The sequence below is a fragment of the Acanthopagrus latus genome, chromosome 23, assembly GCF_904848185.1.
Source record: "Acanthopagrus latus isolate v.2019 chromosome 23, fAcaLat1.1, whole genome shotgun sequence".
NCBI classification, from domain to species: domain Eukaryota; kingdom Metazoa; phylum Chordata; class Actinopteri; order Spariformes; family Sparidae; genus Acanthopagrus; species Acanthopagrus latus.
Window position 1 is genome coordinate 14,409,189 of NC_051061.1, and position 20,615 is coordinate 14,429,803.

Genomic DNA, 20,615 nt, shown 5'->3' on the forward strand with positions numbered 1-20,615 from the left:
GGAGAAATATCCTTCAGCATGTACAGTAAAAGGACTCATTCTGAGGGGAGGGAGTTTAATTACTTTTTCCTTCCCGATAACCTCTTATTAACTCTGACATTTACTCTCTCTTGCCAAAAATTAAAGCCGAAGACGTACAGTAAATACTTCATTTTCTCGGAAAATAAAACAATCGTGGGCAAATTTTGATTAATGCACTAGACGTTTGTCGACATGCCGCAGCTACATTGGGCACCGAATGTGACTAAGCTCACTTGTTTGGAGTGGGAGACAGCAGATGTGTCATCTAAACATGGTGGCTTACAAAATGACATAAAGAGCCTTGTTGAAAACCTGACGTTTTCTGCTTTGGGGCCAGTAAAAGTATGGATGTTGCTATTTCAGTCGATTGAACATTTCCAATGTTTTCAGGAGCTAACGGCGGAGTCAGACTCGTGTAGTCCTCTCATGTGCAGCCTCCGATCTTCAATGGGCGACAAAATGAGCCTGAAAATGAGAGACAGTAAATCAAAAGTGATACAGTAAATTAGCTAATGTGATCCCAGTGTGTCAGTGTTTTCTTCGTCCCTGTCAAAAGTGTGCAGCCTTGCTCGGCCAAACCTAGACGGATCACCTTTCAGTCATAACAGCGTTTTAGATGACTGACAGGCTGAACGGACCTCGTCCTGCCTCCTCCCTCCTCCTCACAGGCCACTGAGCATCTCCTGTCACTGGGCCTCGCAGTGTAAAACCAGGGGCTCTGCCGCCGCGCCGTGACTGGCAGCGGAGAGAAAATAAACAGCCCTGGATTATGATAATTGGCTGGTCAGCCCCGTCTGGAGTGCAGTACCGAAGACATGCTCAATTAATCAACTGTTCTGCCGAAACCTTTTATAACGAGCACAACAATAACCTTTTAACAGATGGGACTCATTTTCCTTAATTAAAAACAGAAATAAATACGGCCTTATGACAACAGAACCATTCTGGCTGTTATGCACACTTCAGCCTTTCCCCTCAAGATTTGTCTAGCTAAGCCAGGGGTAATCAGGCCAATTGCGGGGTGTCTTTTTTTTTTTTTTTGGGACCTTGTGCCTGTTATCTTAATTGGACCTTGAATTTCATGATGCTACCTTTAGAATGAGACATATAGGGCTAAAAATACAAAGTTTTCTATTGTAAAAATATTTTAAAAAATCAGATTCCAGTTTGTTAAAGTGGTTTAAGTTTGAGTGCTAATACAAAAGACGTGTGCTCTAACAGACAGGATTTCTTTCCAGGTGTCATGTGTAAGATATGGTAACAATAAAACATTAAATAAACCATAATTATCATCAGAATGTGAAGAAAAAACAGCGCTGATGTTATGTCAGAGACATAATACGACATAAAACGTTATTTGGCAGGCACCACCAGGTTCCACTGGTGATTTGCTGCCCCCTAAATCTTTGGAGCTACCTTGGACAGGTGGCCATGTATCAGACAATACTGACAATAACATCTTCCAGCACTGACTGTAGTTATGTACAAAGTCTCATCTGAAAATGTACATTCAGCTGACAAGAAGGCTAAACCACCACGCTGAATTAAGCAAGTCATAGATGAAACCAAAAGATTATATTCAACATCATCACTGCACACAGTAAGTACCAGTAGACTTCAATACAATAGATCATATAGGTTATGTTGGTAAGACTAACGTAGCTGTGATACCTACAAAATAAGTGAATGTGTGTGAAGAGTTGCATCACGAGGGAGACTTCTGGCACCACTCAGAGAAAGCTATGTCTTATAAATACAATACTCCTCAAATTAAAATGTATGTTGCATTTCTGGCTCAGTTTGTTTGTTCTATAAAACCTTTAATCTCACTCTCAGGGTGGAGCTGTTGGCTCTGAACCACACTGTTCATACCAGCACATCAACAACAATGATCTGACTATGTCTACAAGCTGTACAGAGCTTAAGAGGGGGATTAGTGCGACATGGCAACTGTTTCACATTCATCAATCGGGAGCAGCATTAGGTGGAGCTTCAGAGTTGAGTTTCAGTCCTGAATAAAGACGCCTGGTGAGACTTTTTCAGCCATATCGGCTATGGGGACGGTGATGTTGGTCCAATTGTTAGTTGGTCCACTTTGGTCCAGACTTCGTTTTATCTCAACAGTAATGACATCTCCATTAGACTCAGTTGTGCATAGCGGTGTATAGTATATTTACATATATACTATGTAGTTATACAAGCAAAATGTTCTTTAACGTGTAGATTTTTAATTAACCTTGACGATCAAAACTGAGATTCATTATAATTTGCAATACATTGTTATAGCAAGGAGAGAATATATTGGCATGTATTGACAAATGTATGTGCAGGGTTAGATGACATGGACAGATTACACTGTGCAGGTACTGGTAAACGGACAAATCTAGCTAAATGCGACATGATAATTTAGTTATGTGTATATTTTAGCTTGCTTTTTATCCATGTTTCATTGTACATACACTATATTACCAAAAGTATTCGCTCACCTGCCTTTACTCATTCTATGAACTGAAGTGCCATCCCATTCCTAACTCATAGAATTCAATATGATGTCGGTCCACCTTTTGCAGCTATTACAGCTTCAACTCTTCTGGGAAGACTGTCCACAAGGTTGAGGAGAGTGTTTATAGGAATTTTTGACCATTCTTCCAAAAGCGCATTGGTGAGGTCACACACTGATGTTGGTCGAGAAGGCCTGGCTCTCAGTCTCCGCTCTAATTCATCCCAAAGGTGTTCTATCGGGTTCAGGTCAGGACTCTGTGCAGGCCAGTCAAGTTCATCCACACCAGACTCTGTCATCCACGTCTTTATGGACCTTGCTTTGTGCACTGGTGCACAGTCATGTTGGAAGAGGAAGGGGCCCGCTCCAAACTGTTCCCACAAGGTTGGGAGCATGGAATTGTCCAAAATGTTTTGGTATCCTGAAGCATTCAATGTTCCTTTCACTGGAACTAAGGGGCCAAGCCCAGCTCCTGAAAAACAACCCCATACCATAATTCCTCCTCCACCAAATTTCACAGTTGGCACAATGCAATCTGAAATGTACCGTTCTCCTGGCAACCTCCAAACCCAGACTCGTCCATCAGATTGCCAGATGGAAAAGCGTGATTCATCACTCCAGAGAACGCGTCTCCACTGCTCTAGAGGCCAGTGACGGCGTGCTTTACACCATTGCATCCGACGCCTTGCATTGCACTTGGTGATGTGTGGCTTGGCTGCAGCTGCTCGGCCATGGAAACCCATTCCATGAAGCTCTCTGCGTACTGTACTTGGGCTAATCTGAAGGTCACATGAAGTTTGTAGCTCTCTAGCAATTGACTGTGCAGAAAGTCGGCGACCTCTTTGCACTATGCGCTTCAGCATCCGCTGACCCCTCTCCGTCACTTTACGTGGCCTACCACTTCGTGGCTGAGTTGCTGTTGTTCCCAAACGCATCCATTTTGTTATAATAGAGCTGACAGTTGACTGTGGAATATTTAGGAGCGAGGAAATTTCACGACTGGATTTGTTGCCCAAGTGGCATCCTATGACAGTTCCACGCTGGAATTCACTGAGCTCCTGAGAGCGGCCCATTCTTTCACAAATGTCTTGTTTCACAGTCTGCATGCCTGAGTGCTTGAATTTATACACCTGGGGCCAGGCCAAGTGATTAGAACACCTGATTCTGATCATTTGAATGGGTGAGCGAATACTTTTGGTAATATAGTGTATGCTATCAGTTAGTTGTGTACTTATAAGAACAGTGGAGCTAACATTGCCTGTGTTTAAAAACAGCCAGCTTCTCATCGTGTTGTGTTTAGCAGTCTTTTATCTTCTCATGCATAAATATCGTGCAGCCTTTTTTGAGGCCATTTTTTTTTTCACTGCTGGGGCTTCCTCCGTGCATTTGCTGTGTGAACTTGTGTTCCAGCAGACATGTGAAAACAATCTCTCCAGGCGCGTGACGACTCTCTGCCCACCAACAGACAGGACGGTCAGCCCGAAGAGTTCCCAAGCACACGTCGATAACTGTCGCTCCCCCTGTCTGGGTGTCATATATCACTCTTCTCTCTTACCCTCACCTTCTTTTCATCCTCTCCCCACCTCTCTCAATCAACCCCTCTCCCTCCAGAGGTCCAGTAAAAAAAAAAGCCACCGTGTCACCGAAACCGCACTCAGCCAGACGGGCTGCAGAGCCGGTTTGAAAGAGCCTCTCTCACTGAGTCTATTTCTCTTCGGTGTGACCCGGGCTGCTGGCGCTGGGCTCGTTTAGATCGGACTTTGGGAGGAGACAGACCGTAATCTCACCCTTAATCCATTTTAATCAACAATAACACACTACCTCCAGTCCCAGGGCGAGGCCACAGAGCCTTTTCTGAGCCCCAGATTTACATCTCGCCAAGGCAACGCTGAAATATGGCTTTGATTTATTCAGGTTTTATTTGGCACAAATTGTCTGAGTTACAGATCACTTAGCTCAGCCCCTTTCACCCCAGCCGTTAGGAGAAAGTGCTCTGAGCTGTGCTTAATTGCAAAAAAAAAAAAAAAAAAAAAAAAAAAGAGAAAAAAAAAGGAAGGTTGATGTCAGAGGAGCACTTTGGCTATTATAGTCTGCTGGTTTCAGACTTCGGCTCCTTCACTTTTTTTCTAGAATGACATCCAGGATATAAATAACTTTGGAGAACTTTAACAGACTTGGAATAAGTTTACATTTCAGCTAATAGGTATTAAGGAATTTGTGGGAAACGTGCAGACCTGAGTGATGTATCATGGAAATTTTTCAAAGGGGGGGGTTTGTGCCGTATTGACCCTTGAAACTCCTTTTTATTGGAATCACAATTAATATTATTACAGGATTACCATTTTACTGTAACTGGGTGGGTATGAAGAAAAACACCTATGTCCTAGTTTTTGATATTAATTAGATAATAATTGTGATTTATAGGAATGTAAAAAGGATGACGCGAGGAACAGCATCAATATTTTTCGATTATATGAATAATGATGCATCGACGATCCAAACCAAGAATGAGCTACACAAAATTTAGACAAGCCGCTTTCACTTTCAAAATGAGGAATCAAATCCCTCGTTTGAGTCTGTCAAAAAAGCAAACAAATCACCTTCATTTGTGGTCACACTGTTAAAAGAAGGAAAGAAAAATAAATGAGATGAAATCCTTGTAAGTGGTCCTTTTGATTTATATTTTTCTGATTTTCTTGTCAAACAAATCTCTATAAACTGACGCCAGAGAGTGGATGGCTCGCTGTAAGTTTTTTCCCGTCACTTACTGTGACGACCCCGCTGTATTTTTAGACCAGACACAGCATGACTCTCTCAACAGTACACAGAGTTGATTACACTTGCTGAAGTTGTATCCTTGCCCATTACACCCCTATTACTGGTCCCATCCAACCCTGACAAGCTCCCTCTTTGTTCGCCGGGTCTCCTCCAAGTGACAGGATGTGTTAATATCACTTGGTTGATTGGATGCGATAAGTCTTTGCACGCTGCTTTTTTTTTTTCTTTTTTTTTTTCCTTGTGTATTCAGGCCTGGTGTCCAGCAGAACGCTCTGCCTGCCTCCAGATCTCGCGCCCCGGCTCTGAATTGGCCTCTTTGTCTGTCCCCGCAGATCCAAATCATCAAGGCCAGCGCTGTGCCCTTGTGCGCCGTCGCCATGGGAACGGGGGGGGCTTCGGCTGCCAGCAGGTTGGGTGTTTGCCTTGGCCGCGAATCAAAGCGCGAGTGGAGGTGGGGATGCATGGGGTAGAGTGGGAGGTGATGCGGCTTGACGTGGGACGGTCGAGGTGATACAGCGTCTCGAGGTACACCGCGGCTTTGTCCCCCCCTAAACAGGAAGCCACAGTACACTGGTCCTCCCTGAGGGAGGGGATCATGTTATCCTGACCACCTCCGCCTTGTCATCAACCCAACGTGCTCCTCCTGATGCTGACAAGATGTGCAAGTGTCACAACCTACGACGTGACCCCACCCCCTGCGAAACCCTCCCGTATACCCCCCCCCTCGCTTGGTTTGTTTGCTTTGGCGCGCGCGGCTAAACTCGTGAAACAGATACGCCGGCTTGTTCTAAAATGTGACAATATCAGCCGCCTCCCAAAGAGAAAAAAATCAATAAAGACGCAGTTCACAGCTCAGCAGAGTGTTTTTCAAACCGTGGCACGATTCGGTTGCGAGTGACAGACGCGCTTTTGTTAGCGCAGAGGAGGCTAATCACTCTAAAAGCTACTGAAAGCAAACAGGCTATTATACACCCTGAAAAACCACCACTGTTGCTCTTCTGTTCTCTGGATCGCGAGGAGAACTTCCTTACAGAGCGCGTACCGCTCATGCACTGATTCATCAAGCATCGAATCAGGATTTTATATTTATCGTCACAAGGTTGAACAAATAGTGTTATATAGCTTGTAATTTCTGCGGGCATGAATTCATATTGGACGAACAAGGCCATTTATCACTGTCAGAGCAGCGACTCACTTAGAAATCCCTGTTTTGACAGGCGTTCAGGAGGCAGGCACAGCTGAGGCTGGGACAGGCGCCGTAGGGGGTCCTCTGGCATACAAGCTCCTGACGTCCCCAGGCCCTCTCACATTCAGGTGTAAAACCCCTCGAGCAGCACGGCCAGGCTAACATTGCCCGGGAGTCTCAGCGCCACAGTGTCTGCTGCAGCCCCCGAGCCTCCCTTAAAATAGAAGCAACCTCACACCGAGACATGGCTTCACATCTAGCATATAAAAATCTGAATATTCAAAGGATTCAAGGCTCGTCCATCATTTTTTTCGTTGCTGAAATAAACTTGATTTGGCTTTTTTTTTTTTTTTGCAATGGCTCTGCTCTGTTCTGCTCATGATTTTGATATTTCAATTTTAAGTCTACTGGACGTCTCAATCATACACAATTTGTAGTCTAAATGTCTGTAACCTGTACTTTCTGACTTTTTTTGGCAGATTTATTCTGTTCGTCGAAGGCCTCACAGTCTCGCGGTTGCAAAGTTACAGCTCGATTGTTGTTGCTGCGTCGACAGTGTTAAAAGGCTAAGTTGATAAAGTCTTCGGAAGACCCAAGATCCCAAATTGACACTGAAAGTAAGTCTTCTGTCCTCTGTCGCAAAACAGTAGTCCCTGAATGTTCCGATTTTCACACGCTGTAAAACTCTTGCGTCAAGGTTCCCTATAGGCTACAGGTGGCGCCCTTTTTGGGCCCATTATCCCAGATGATCAACAGATGATTCCCCCATGCCACTCACCTCTGCTTCCTGTCCTGCAACACAGCGGATATCAAAACCACACATGTTCCTTCAGCACTCCAGATTCCCAGTCTGGGAATGGCCCCCTGAGGGTCAAACCTCGGCCTCTTCCTCCTCTTCCTGCTATTTGCAGGTCAAAGGCGACGGCCTGCTGGCGAGGCGTTTCCCACTGCAGCTCTTCTGGACACTGAAACCTACACGGAGGAAGAGAGCGGCGGTAAACTTTGTGTTGCACAAAGCTGATAAAATCTTGATGCAAAGACAGATGCGTTCACTGAAACAAGCCGAAACACAAACAGATAATTAATGACCATCAACTGATGCTAGGAGGAGGAGGGCAGACGTAAAGGAGAGAGACACTGGGTGGGAGGAAGGCAGCACTGATGGAAAGGACACCTCACACGATCGTTGTCTTGACATTACACTGTATGTTTTGAGTGCAGGATGTTCTCTGAAAATGACTTGACAGATGAAATCAATCTGCGAATCAACCCGCTCCACAGAATATTATGAATAAGGAGAATTTGACTGGATCGCAGAGCATTTTTCTTGGGCCTCATTAGTGTCACGACTGATTTCCCCTCCGATATTGAGCTGGGGTCTCCTTGAGGGACCCCCTGTACCATGGAAGCGGATCTGTCGAGTGGAGTGATGATGATGGGAGCCTTCTGACACATGTGTACTTTTACAGTGAGAGGGCATGCATAATGCATGCAGCTTTAACCAAACATCCAGCGCCTGACTCTACTGGGGTGTTATCTGGTGTGTGACTCGGGCTTTCTTCCTGAGTGGGACGGTGTATCAAATTCCTGGAGGCCCTTGCTTCCCTCAAGTGTACACATGTAAATACTCACAGGCTGGGGAAAACACACACACACACACACAAGCACACACACACGGATACTACCAAACATCTCCCAGCTGATCGCCACCGGCACCAGATGTTGTATTGCAACATCCACAATCTGAGTTTAATTGCGAGGGAGAAATTATTGGATTCACACAGGACTATAGAACCAGCTATTCTGAAAGACATCCGCTACGCCACGCTGGCCCTTAGATGCTACAGTAACTGGAAAGATGTTCATGCAAAGGAAGCCTCACAATCCTCTCCCTTACGTCTGGCCTGTCCCCTGAGCCTCAGTGGACGCTGCGTGGGCGAACTCCAACACATCTGGCATGATAGAGTACCTCGGCTCTGCAGACACAAACACACCTAGAGATCCGGGCTACTTGTCGTTGTCATCCACCGCGAAAAACATATAAAATGCGGGGGTCCCATAAACGAAGGAGCAGACGGGATTTGCATGTTATGTAATAACTGAGGCAGCAGGGGGCATTTGATTCTTGGAATAAGGAGCAACAACACGTTAATGATGCTTACCCAGCCCAAAGTTTGCTTTGCATTTTATATTCACGCGGTATGCCAGAGAATGTGTGAGTGTGGGTAGGTTGTGGAGGGTCAGGGAGGGTTAGTCAGCCTTCTCCCACTGTGGACTTTATATATTAAGTGGCTACTCATGAAAAGTTGATTCTATCGACGGGGCTATTGTGTGAAGAGATGACTGATAATGACACTGAAATGACAGCCATCAGTTCAGAACATTAACTAAAATTATCAACAGATTGTGAAAATAAAAAACAGTTTTGATGTAATGTCAAAGATATCTGAGTATTGTGACGCAATGATATCTACTGAAGTTAGCGTGCTAATCAGCTAGCCCTGGCCCAACCACACTCATAACACAGCTTTTTGCCTAAAGAGGTGATAGTTTGATAGTAGCGCTAAGGCCTCTGGATGTGCCAGAGAGTCCTGTTTGAAGACTGCTAGCTGCGTGGCTAACTGAGCTAACTAGCTAACTGCATTCACAGTTAGTGTTCACTCTTTTTATACACTGTGCCCCTACTTGTTTGGAGCATGAATTTGACATATGACCAATTCTAATCACACATTAACATCATTGTAAAAACTAAATGCTGACAGCCCTAACCACAATGAAATCTTGTTCAAGTTTTCTAACTAAACTCAGTGCGAATGTCATCAGGGGCTCTTATAAGACCAGGTTAACCCCTCAACATCCAGAGTGAGTTTCGACTGAAAGGGAATCGTACCCAAGGTGCCTTCCAGGGCCCATTTGACCAGAGCTTTTATGCTCCGTCTGCATTATATGACCGCTTTGTGGTTCCAGCCAGCTGTGGGCCTTCCCTGTAAATGAACCCCTGACTGCGAGGAGCCGACTTATATCTGTGTGTTTATATCTATCAGGAAAAGGGCAAGACTCAGCGCCATGACTGAGGCTCCTCCGCTGATGTCAAAGTTTTGATACCTCTCTGATGCGTAGAAGAACCCTCCAGCCAGCTTGCTCTGATAGGGTCCAGGGGAGTATGGATCAGAGGATTGTGGAAATGGTGTTCAAAGTAAACCTTTTTCACAAAAGAGATTTCTGGAGCTTAATGATCTCTTAAGAGGTGTTGAAACCGCAGTTTATGCTGCAGTGACGTGTAAATGGGTCCAGAAGGCAGGATATGTCCCATATTTTCTTTATATCTGGCTTTAAATGTGATGGATTGGGAATCTTTTTTTCAATTTGAGGCAATAAAGACAATACATAGGCTTTGATAAAGTTATTTATTTTTTGGTTTCATTATATTTATTTAGCTGAATTTTAATAATTTTAATACAAATTAAATTCATTGTCATATTTTTTTAACAGATTAGATGACTGGCGATTAACATCATTATCAGACAGGTACTAAGCCCTTTAAATTGCAACATAATGCAAGTGAGATTGACACACTTGAGACTTGCCTGGCATTAAGTAAACACAAAGCTGTGGACAGGACACTGAACTGCAACCCACTGGAGAAGAGGGCCCTATGTTCAGTATATGATTCACATTCCGTATAAAGCAACCCAAACGCTGGCTTCGTCCAGTGTTGTGTAACACAGTAAGTGTGGCAGGCTGTAAGTGTGTGAAGTGCTGGGGCTGGGGCAGCTTTCCCTCTCATTTACAGTTAGTTGTGTGAGAGTATGCAGAGCGCAGGTCCAGGCCTACAGCTGCTTATTTACTATGGAGCAAGCAGACAGGAGCGAGAGCGGCAGCCAGGAGGGGTCCTCCAGGGGCCTGGCCCGGGGACCAACACAGTGTCTGACAAAAGCATAAACACAGCGGACCTCCAAACCCACAGGGCCGCACCGCTGCCAGAAACACCGCCCACAATACTTACTGGCACCGCCACACCGCCGTTTCAAAAACCTTGCTTTCCCAGCAACAGCTTGTTTCAGAGACAAGCATTTTGGGCAGCAGGAACCTGACACTGCTAATATTTTGATTTGTAGCCATGTGCTAATTAAGCAAAACAGGAAGAGTGCAGTACTGGGCCTGATGAACCGCTGAGGACGATGGGCTGGTAAGAGGTCCAGCTGTAAGACTTAGTGTTAAGCCTCACTTGTCAGCATCAGACTTGGGTTAAACGTACACACTCTGCATGATCATGCCAACGTACACAAGAGAGTGAATATATATACTCTATTGTACTTCAGACTCCGACTCTTACCCATGTGACCTCACTGAATTCACTGAAACTGAATGGCCACATGCTGAACAGGTCTCTGGAGCTGCTGATAACAGTCTTATTGAGGAAGGCTTTGGGGAGATCGGGCGTCTTATCACTCTAAACTGTTCCTATGACAGTCATCGGTGCCTGTACCGAGGTGCGTGGGCAGACAGCCAGAGGCCTGCAACTTCTCTTTATTTAGGACATTTGGTGTTTCCAGAGTGAAGCCCTGCACAAGCTCATTGCTTTTAACACCACGGAGCCTGTGTCTGCTGCTGGTCAGGCCTGCAGCTTCCACCCCCTCCTTCTCCTATCACTTCCGGAGAAAGAAAGAAAGAGAGAGAGATGTCTCAGCTGGACTCACATCAAAGAAACAGGAAAAGAGACGAGGAAGAGCTTTGACGGGGTCTCAAGCTGCTCTTGTGGGATCACTTCAAAGACGGACCTGCAAAGATAGCTGCAGTCAGGTCCATATAATTCGGTACCTCTGAGCATGTGCCTTCATCTGTTTTTGACCACTGTTTGACCACAGCGCTGTCCTGTGGGTCCTCCTCCACAGATGTATTGACCTGGTTTTAGCCTTTTTGGTGTTGAGTCATGGCTCACTTTAAAAACAATAGTTGGCGGTCTGTTTAGTCTGAGGTGCCCCGGCCTTAGCAATAGACCACATTCACACGGAGGCCATTTTCCTCTGAGATCAAAGTCAGGGTGGGAAGCACGTAATGCTTTTTTCCAGGTTGCAAAATCTGACGGACAGTAATCATTTCAACACTTTCATATTGAATAGCAAAAATCTGCAGGGATAAACTGTTACCTTTCGTTAGTCAACAGCTAACATTAGCAATGCTGTGTGATAGTTGCATGATATGATGGCCAAAGCGCGATATAAACTGATTCTAAAGTATCAGCTCACATCTTCAGCATGTTTATTTAATCCTGGAAGCAAAACACGTTGGATGTAATGTAACTGTGATGTTAGCTTGCAAGTAGTTGAATGCTGACGTTAGCTAACGTGTTATCAAATATATTGCTTTAATTTGAAATATGGCCTGATGTCCCTCCAGATTTTCATTATCCACCATCTGGTAAACAATAAATTGGTAAGATTCCCAACATTTAGATGACTTGCAACCTGGAACATGCAGTGTAACATCATTAAAGCTTTAGAGCATCCTCACCCTCAGCATGACGTAAGAGGAAAATGGCGGCTGTGTTAATATTGCCATTGCAGGATTCTCGTTGCTTCTCTTGTCGACCGGGTCTCGTAAGAAAATAGCAGCCCATTCTCCCTGCGGCAATCTTGGAGACTTAAACCAAGACTTATGAGTCAGACAATGCAGTGACACAGATTTCTAGAAGCCCGTAAACTACACACCACACTGAGAAAAGATCCCGTCAAAATAAATATAGCATTGCTGCCCGGCCACCACACTGAGCGCAGGAGAATCCCTCTCGTCAGTCACGTCATATGTTTGGAGGGTTTCTATTACTCCCTCCCTACTCTGGTGGCCTGGTCATGCTTTAACAATGGCTGAGGGCTGACTGACTCCAAGACACACAAACGCATGTGGTGGAATGTGTCTCATGTTGTGGAGGGTTTCCTAGAGGTGTCACGTTATTTAATTACATACAGCTTACAACTCCTGTCCGCCTACGGTGGCCACCCCTTAGCCTTCAGCTGGTTTAATATGGCTACCTTTGCAGAGAAAATATGAATATGAGCTTTTGTTTGCATAACTTTAATTAGCCCTTAATTAATATTGTCATCTCAAGAACAGGCCTCAAATCAGGCTGGCAAATTAAGGAGACAGTGTGAGTGGAATGCGGCTCCATTTCAAGACAAACTGACGTGAGAGACAGCGGACGGCGAGGGAGAAATCCTCTCATTATGAAAACAGAATGAAATGGATCCCGGCCATACGCCTGGTATTGCTAACATGACAAGACAACATCTGTTTTCGTTGGGCCTCCGGGCTCAGCCTCCAGACAAAATTATGTTTTATTAGGGAACTAATATTTCCTCCTCAGCGGTGTTTCGAGATGGAGGGAGGTTTTGTGTATCAGAAATCGAAACCGTTACTTGTTGAAATTTGGAGTTACCTTGGTGATGGCCTTGTCTTTGTCATTATAGAATTTACTGAAAACTGAAACCATGTCCCACTGAGGGAAATCAGTCTTTGTTCGTTGGAGAAATCTCACTGTTTCTTTCACTCTTTTGCTATTATTCCATCCTATAATGAAAGGATAGGTAGTGCATACATGCAAAGTAAAGAGGGACAACACAAACTCCAGCACGAATGCGTAAATAATTCCTGTGTACGATTGAGCCTCACTGCCACCTCACATTCTCATTTCCAGACACACAAAACCAGAAGTAGTCTCCAGGGCTGAGTGAACACCACATGAAGGCTGTCTTTGTCCTCTGTGGCTGTGGTAACGCAGCTCGCTAACACTGCAGCCCTGGCCTGCAAACAGCAGCGTGTCACCCGGGAGGTGTCAGCCCAAACGTGCCGGCGACTCTGACATCAGCCAATTTATTTATTTTTTACCACCATGTTTGTATTTTCATGCGTGCTCGTGTGTGCATGCCTCTTTGTTTGTGTTGACTGGTTTAAATTTAAATTGTTGGTCTTGTGTTTCCGTGTGTGTGTGTGTGTGTTTGCGTGCTTCTGTGGAAGCATGGGTGTCACTCATAGGTTTGTCCCGCTCTTAGCTCATTTCGGAAAAGGCAAGGATGCATTGTATTTATGAAGCAAGCATGACATTTATTCTGCCACTCACATGCTCCGTTATTAGAGTTATAAACGGACTACTGGTAAGGCCACCTCCTATAATTATTCGCTCACTTGACCCTGAGCGAACAGAGAGGTTGCTTTCTCCACGCCAAGCGGTTTGCATTTGCATGAACACACATGTAGACACGGAGATTAGTGTATTTGTATGCCAAATAATTGCCGTCTAACACACACATGCGTACACACCGTTACTTGCCGGTGGAATCATTATTTCCTAAGGTGTACTGTATGTTGTCTTAGTGCTTGTACTGTTTCAGTCTGCCAGTGTCATGCCTCTATAAAGCTGTCAGTGTCACTGTAGGCCCCTGCAAGTCTGCTGGTTTAAATCCCTCTAAAAGGCAACAAACTTGTGTTTCTGTGGACCTGTTTATCAGCTCAGGTGAACTGCCACCTTGCTGGGTCAGCTAAGTGCTGTAGGCCTGTTAGCACCATGTTTCTCGGCAGTCACATGAGCTATTTCAACTCAAGCAAGCTCCAGCACAGTTTATCCCAAGGCCGATTTTAACACATACAAAGGTGCAAAATGGGTGGTGGTTGAAGTCTCCACCTATGAAATTGAACAAACCTTGCAGATCCTCATCCGTTATCAGTAGTCATCAATGTGATCTTCAGCTGTTGTGAATTCTCTTGCGTTACTGTGGCAATCCTGGTATTATTGCCATCCGCCATTCATTTGATGCATTCTATCACCCATGTCTAAACCATGTCATCGTATAAAATGAACGCTGTTTCATTACCTAGCGTTGCTTTACAAGTGTCGTCATTCCACGCGCATTCCACGTATGTGGGCTAGATTATCGTATCTGGTGTGGGCCAGAACTGGGCCACAACAACTTTGCCATCTTTGGTGGAGGTTTGAAGGGCCGCACCTTACCCGCAGGTGTCAGCTCAGAAAATGAAGGGTTGGACTAAGTGGTCGAGTCAAGGGGTGTATTGGGATTGGGCCTAGAGGTAATACAAAGCCACAAGCAGTCAGAAGAGCTTGAATTCTAGAGCATCCGTATAACTTTTGACAAGAATTGTGGATACCTTACAAAACATATAGTTGAATGTACCCACCTACTTTCAGCAGATATATAAAATTACCGACCTTGCTTTGGAGCTCACAGACCTGACTGCATTCTATCGCCCATGTCTAAAGTTTGGCATGCAGACATAAGGCTGGTGGGAACCACTTTTTCCAGAAGTCACATGACATGTTTCCAGTCTGTTGCCAATGCCAAACCAAACGGCCAACCTGCATACAGTCCACACAGTACATGCTGCTGGTTCGGTTCCAAAATATTCTGGGAATGGATCCACCAGAGTGTGAGAGTGTCTGTGTGTGGTGTAGCCTGTGTGTGGACATGTGAGTGTGTGCCGGTCATAATGAGTATGTATGTACCAAGCCAACTTCCAGTGCCCACATCCACCTATCCAGCGAGCTGTAGCTGCAGTACACATATCCCGTCCGGGCCAAGCCAAACAACTGCTTACCCTCCTATTCTCCCACAGCCTCCGAGCCGGACCAGCAGACAGCAGACAGGCACGCTCCACCTCTTAGAAAAACCAGAGTCCAGATACCACAGCACACCTTGCTCACAGTACATAACAGTGCACCATAATGTACCACAGTGTGCTGGAGGAGTCATTTGACAGCATTGGCCATTTGGTGGAAGGTTTTATTACAAGAAGTAACACAAGTGCATTTTTGTTTCTTTTTCTCGCCACGGCCAATCTAAATGAGAAATATATTATGTTAAGCATACAATACAGGGCTCCTTACTGGTAATCAGTGTCTTTTCTTAGGCTTTCTGTCTCCTACATTTGGTAATTCGGTTCATGTTCTCAGTTTCTATGTTTTAACTGAAACTATTCAGGACCAAGTTGTGGTGCCTTAAGTATCAGACGAAACCAGTAGCGTGCTGAGGTCAAGAGTTTCTTTTCTGCAGTAATAGGGGAGAACAGGATAACCTCTCCAGGGCGAGCACCAAACACCTGACCTTCCCACAACATTCAGTGGGAGTTCAGATTGTAAGGATTTATGAGAGAAGGTGAGAGGCTCTGGCATAGGCTCTGCCCCATGACCGACCCTCAGGGGTCCTGCTCTCCCTTGTGTGTTGACAGTGTTACTGCGCACACGGACCCCTGAAAGATTGGGTGTGCTTTTCTCCCAATTGTTCTGACCCCTATAAACCGTGGCCTGGCTACCAATGGGCTTTTCCGCTTGGATATCTCACCCTTAAATGGATCTCTTAGGTATTGGGGCCTCTCAACGTGTGCTTCCAGTGGGCTACAGGAGCCCCAGGACTGGGTTCATTAACTCTGCATTGATTGCTGGAGCTTTGAAAACGTCCGGCGACGGCAGGGATAATATGACTCAATGAAAAGGCACTGGGAGTCCCCGAAGACTAATTACGGCACAGACGAGTAGGTTTGTAAAGGTTTAAAGGTGTGCCTTGTATAAAATGCACATTTCTTCAATTTAAATTATGAGAAGCCTTGTTTGACTAATGATTGCTATTAACCTACAAATTATCATAACAAGGAGGTGTTTATTTTGCATTACCAGTAACTTTTCTTCATTGTGCAAGAGACGGTAAAAGCTCTTTGTGCTTTTGGAGCCAAATTAGTAATAACGACGCCTCCAAAATACATATGTCTTGCAGTAGCTTGCTCATTTACACAATGGTCATACATTTACCCTGATTTGTCCTGGTCAGAACATGATTTCCCGAGTTATATTTTGGCAGCAGCCCCCTGTTTAATGCTGTGGCAGGCCTGTCCACGCTCCTGCCTGTGGAAACCTGCCTAGGTGTGATTGATGAAGGCCCTAATGTACCGGGCCCTCCCAGGTGAGCGGGCCCTCAGAAGTGCAGCGCTTCAAGGCGCTGTGCGATAACATTGGAGCTGTCCTCCTTGCCACCTACCCGCTAGGAGCCTCATTCATCATGAGTATGGGACACTGCTCACCTCACAGCGGGGCTCAAAATATGATTTGACCCTCCTCCAAGGAAACATGGAAATGGCACTCCCATCATGATGCAGCTTTCAAAAGGGCATTCAAGTTTGCATTTTTATGAGTATTCGGTGGCTTTTGAGTCGTCTGTACTAAAAGTAAAAGAGTATCTTCAGAAACACCAGTATATCACAAAGGTACTGCTGAGATGACCTGAGGTGAGCTGGGCTCTGCCACAGCCTCCCAGCAGCCTTATTCCTCCAGACATTCTGTGAGAGAGAGCAGTCTGGTTTCCAGGTCCTGATGGGCTCGCTGGCAGATGGGACCGAAACTCTCACTGAGCACCTCTGTTCCAGAGTGCTCATGGTGAGGCAGGAATTTACTGCAACCACCCGATTGTTTTTGATATGTCTCGAATAGTTTACCCAAGGTATTCCCATGCAGCAATTATTATGTGAATAAACTTATTATACATGAAGGTGGACTGCTACTCCAGGTCAAAGCCACAAGTACCACAGCATACGGCATTCCTTAAACTGACGTTTTGCTGTGTACATAATTTCTTACAAATGATCCTTTTGATAAGTTAAAGTGCTTTTAATTATTGGAATAACTGAAAATACTTGAAACTGTTTATTTTAACTCATATGTTTAACATAACATTTGCTCCATTTAGGCTATAATGTAGTTGTAATCAGTGCTGCAATTGGAGAGTGCCTTATGTTGGCATGCTTGCTTGTGACGAGATGAATACAGAACAGATGCCGAAATGATTGTTGCTGATTGTCAGCCTGCTGTGGATCTCCAGCAGCCTCTGTATGAACATCACAATTGATTAACATGGTCCCCAATACGAAGCAGGCAGCACCACCACCATCAGGATGAAGAGAGGGCAGAAGAGTGCCGGCCGCTTGTGACATGTGCCGGTAAGCAAGAAAACATCACTGTGCTGTTCACAAAGAGTAAAATGTAAAACTGCTGTTACAGCGTACTAGTGCAACACGTCATGCTGAAACAACTGAGTGTGTTGATTGACAGCTACTCAGCAGCATTCGTCACTGTTCCCTAAACAAACATGACCGTTGCAGAGACAGGTCTTGGATTGGGTGAACAAAAAAAAAAAAAAAAAAAAAGGTTACTTATGTGACTTGGGACTCGAACGGCGGTATGCAGAATTAAAGTCCTGGGCTTCTTTGACACAACTATTCTTCCCAAATGTTTTCCCTATACAGACTTGTTGCGCTTTATACTACTTTGCCCGATATCCTCCATTGCTGCCTTAATAATCAGTATCGCCACTAGAGGTCGCCACCTAACGACAAACTTAAATATGGGTCAACTTACATAATGGTTGTTTGAGGACGGAGTGAGCACCGGCTCACTTTAAGCATGACAGTTTTAATAACACGTAACGGGATTTGTTTTAGAGTAAGGCCATGTATTTGCAAGCAACTGCACAAGGCAATATCTTGTGGTTACTTACACAACACAGAATAGTCCAGTAAAACTTTAGCGCCCAACAAACGAGGTGCAGATTTTGATCTAATGACAAGGATTTTCTTCCTGATTTCCCAGAGAGAAATGCTCAGGTCCACCAGAAAATTAGACCTCTCCCTTGCAACATCTTGTTAGTTTGTCATGTAGTTGACATAGTTGAACATTTCTATTTAGAAAAAATGAAAAAAATGTGTTTCTCGTTTACTGTCGTTCCTTTGAAATCACCAAAGCTCTTTCATTTGATTTGTTTTATCTTGAAAGACTTTTGAATAAATAGTCAGTTCTCGTGTTTCTTGCTTGATTCCACCTGAGGTGTTGTATTCAAAGTATAGCCTGCCCTTTCTCCATTATGATATGTGATTCTCTGTAAACAATGAAATGGCTGTTGCTTGTTGAAAGGTGTGTTGATCTTGGTGATGCATTCGGTTGCCCTTTTGTAAGCACAGGACACATGTTTCATATTCCTCCCCTTTAATTAGGCCGGACTGGAAAAACTGACCACACTCCTTGTTTTTCTGGCCTGTGGAAAGGTGTGTGGTGGGCCTGAAGAATTAATGCATGCATGGCATCCCTCTGCAGTACCTGCAAGATTTATAACCAAGTATGTCGGACACACCGCAGTGGTCAGACTTTTGAGAAGCATGTAAAACAAGGCTTAATTTCAACATCTGACACTTGGTTACTTAGCCAGTTACCACCAATAAACAACCTCGCTCCTTTTCTTTCACTATTTGAAAGGGTCTTGAAAATGGACCAAAATAGTCTCTGTGGTGACAGCCATGCCTGGGTTTGAATAAGCCAATTTATGTTTTAACCACAATTTACTTTTCACCAGAACTATGCCTAAATTTGTACTGCATGTAAAATATTTTCAGATTATGTCCAAACGGGTGGGTGGCTGCCGAACCACACACACCGGTTGTCATCGCACAAAACAGGCACAGTATATCAAAAACACCAGGCTCTTGGTAGTGCTGTCACGTAATATTTGCAAATGTGCACTCAATCCTTCTTCACTTTGTCTTTTCCCAAAAAAGTTCTTAAGTCAAGAAAAAGGACGAAGACTTTGCAGTATGTGCTTGGTTGCATTACAATAACGCATATGAGATGAGCAGTTAATACTCCACGACTTGTGCTACATATGCACAGTCAGCATCATCAGGCCTTGAGGGAGGAAGGGCCGTAATATTGTCAACCACTCAACATTTAAAGCGAAACACCTGAACAGACTTCCAGTAAAAGCAGAGATGGGCAGGGTTTCCCGTCTCGGAGAAAAATACACAAAAATAAACCCTCGATTTGTTTCTATTAACAGACATGCCTCTTTATGAAGCTCCTTCACCTTAATTATTTTCCCGGGGAAATTCAATGAAGCTCAAGTTGGTTGAGCTGTGAAAGCGGAAAATTGAAGTTGAAGGTAGTAAAAAAAGAGCGAGACAGCGCGGAAGATGCCACCCCGAGTCAACCTGTGCAGTCTAACGATCGCTCGTTCTTTCTTCATACTCCAGGTGAAGCCAGTACAAACAGTTTATCAGCCATTGCATCTTATTCACTGACATGAATACAGTCGAATCTTTACAATTTTTTGTCAGACGCATTGTTTCAATTAATTCCAGCGGCTCACATTTTAAAATGCTGCATCATGGATGAAGAATGGTTTCATGCCTATTGCAATGGTAAATTATTCTTATGGCTCCTTTGGTTTATGTTATTATGTCAACAAAAAAGTAGAATAACTTACAGTATCTTACATTTTTCTGATTTTGTAATCACTATCATTGAGTCCAATACTATTTTCATATTTCACCTTTTTTTGTTTTTTTTCCCAAAATAAAACTCTTAAAAGCCAGCTGCTGTCTTTAGCCTTTTAATGCAAGTGTGTTTAGGCCCAGTGCATTACTCACATAGTGAGAGGGGAAAAAAAGTATCCTAAATAAAAAACAGTCAGGTCATGGGTTTTTATTACATGATGATTCGATGCCGCATGGATATCATTAGAATCCATGAAAATATGACGAGACACATGTATTGGATTTCCTCAAATAGAGACAGCGTGGAGGAGCATTTGCCAAGTGTGTCGACCAAGTGCAAATGTTTATTTTAAGAGTGATGTTTGAATATTGTTTTATTTCCATATACTTGTGGACTTGGCTCAGCAGGTTAGTCTCTCTCTCTGAGACTTGTTTAAATTGAGTGCCTGGATTCAATTCATATACTGTAAGAACCTGTACCGCGGACAATGTGAGTAAAGAGGAAAGCTGTGATAAGAGAATCCGTGTCACTGTATCCAAGTTAAATAAGCACAAGACTGTCATACTTTATTTTCGAACATGGCCGCTGAATATCAGCCCTGCCTGGTGGAAAAACACCTCAGATCCAAACCAGGGTGTAGCTTCTTTAGTCTTTCTAAAAGTTTGTTTGGGAATTTGAATTTCCATTTCATTAGGTTTGCACAGGGTTGTGTTTCATATGCAATAAAACACCTTTTCGAGTACACCCAATAAAATATGAAGTTCTTGTGTGTCCACTGCTGACACGGCTAAAATTCTGTCTAAATGGTAGAT

General features: G+C 44.3%; 1 protein-coding gene across 9 annotated transcripts in view; it reads left to right on the forward strand.

Annotated features, from left to right (window-relative positions):
* LOC119014696 overlaps positions 1–20,615 on the forward strand; it is a 91,106-nt gene that overhangs the window by 24,415 nt on the left and 46,076 nt on the right. The window contains exons 2-3 of one of the 9 annotated variants that reach the window (XR_005073052.1): positions 6,965–7,102; positions 7,183–8,448. The exons of 7 other annotated variants lie outside the window; for them this stretch is intronic. The gene's annotated coding sequence lies outside the window, so the exon portion shown is untranslated. Of the gene's footprint in view, positions 1–6,964; positions 7,103–7,182; positions 8,449–20,615 lie in introns of those variants that run through there. One more of the 9 variants, XR_005073046.1, reaches the window with a different exon arrangement.